This window comes from Mus pahari, chromosome 2 (assembly GCF_900095145.1).
Source record: "Mus pahari chromosome 2, PAHARI_EIJ_v1.1, whole genome shotgun sequence".
Lineage (NCBI taxonomy): Eukaryota > Metazoa > Chordata > Mammalia > Rodentia > Muridae > Mus > Mus pahari.
The window spans coordinates 20,327,048-20,328,443 of record NC_034591.1 but is presented as its reverse complement, the minus strand read 5'-3'; the positions used below and the strand labels follow the sequence as shown (position 1 = coordinate 20,328,443).

Here is a 1,396-nt window from a genome sequence, read left to right as displayed (position 1 = left end):
ATGTGGTTGCTGGGATTTGAACTCCGGACCTTCAGAAGAGCAGTCGGTGCTCTTACCTACTGAGCCATCTCACCAGCCCTGCAGCTAGCTTTCTTAAGACTAATCATTTTTCCAATTTTCTTGGGCCCCCAAACCAGAATTATTTGCCCCAATTCAGTGGGAAGCAATTATAAGAAGATTGTTGTCACAGTCCCTTAAGTTGGGACCGATGGTTTTGATTGTTTCATAAATTATAAGTATGTCGTCATTTTAGGGGATGATTAGAAATAATTATGGTCTTGAACAGAGAGGAAACTAAACAGGGAGCTTAGACTCAGGGACTTCTCTCTCTCCTTCACTCTTCTCTACCCGTCTTCCTTTCTTAGGTAAGGGAAAAGGGAGTTGAAAAGAAAAGGGGGGTTATAGAAATATAATAAGAAATCGGACAAATAGGGGTAGATTATTGAATCTACTCTTAAATGAGAAAGCATTTTATAGCCATAAGCTTACATTGGTAGAGAATTTTGTATATTGATACAAATTTAAGATTATTTTTCATGCACATAATGTATATTTAAAGTATTTTACTTATATAATTCTTAAAGATGAACTATGAAATATAAAGTTCTAGTTCTTTTGACAGCTGTTATTACAAATTATTGGGAATGTTTAAGAAATACAAATTACTAATTAGATAATCAAACTCATGTTCATATTAGATATATCATTTTTTTTGGCAGTTCTGCAACTTTATTTGACATTCAGCAGGTTAGTTCTCATCCACATTGACTGTCTGTAGAGTTTGAATGTGGTAACAGGCAGTACATTATCAATGTGTAGAGCTTGTTTGGTGAATCCTCGTCCTCATTACGTTTTCTGGACAAACATACTTGGATACTATATGGAATTTTCCTTATTCCCTTGGCCCAGACGGCTCTATTGAGCCTGGTTTCAATATGTACATCTGGTGTCACCATTTCTTTCATGGCAAACTTCCAAATTTTTTTGAGTGCCTGAGGAGCATGCTTCTTGAAGCCCACTCCATGGATGCACTTGTGAATGTTGATCGTGTATTCTTGGGTCACCACCTCATTGATGGCAGAACAGCCCTTCTTCTTACCACCGTTCTTTGTGGGAGCCATTCTGCAGGGCCCAATTTGGAAAGGCCAGATAGATATATCTTAACAAGGGTTTCCATTCCTGTAAAGAAACACCATGACCAATGCAAGTCTTATAAAAGACAATATTTAATTGGGGCTGGCTTACAGGTTCAGAGGTCCTGTATCTTCCATTATCATCAAGATAGGATCATGGCAACTTCCAGGCAGGCATGGTGCAAGAGGATCTGAGAGTTCTGTATCTTCATCTGACTGCAGCCAAGAGAAAACTAATTCTTCTGCACTGGGAAGAGCTTCAA

General features: G+C 38.3%; 1 pseudogene; it reads right to left on the bottom strand.

Moving 5' to 3' along the window:
* Positions 1-755: 755 nt before the first annotated feature.
* On the bottom strand, positions 756-1,121 carry LOC110317109 (annotated as a pseudogene).
* Between the last annotated feature and the right edge of the window lie 275 nt (positions 1,122-1,396).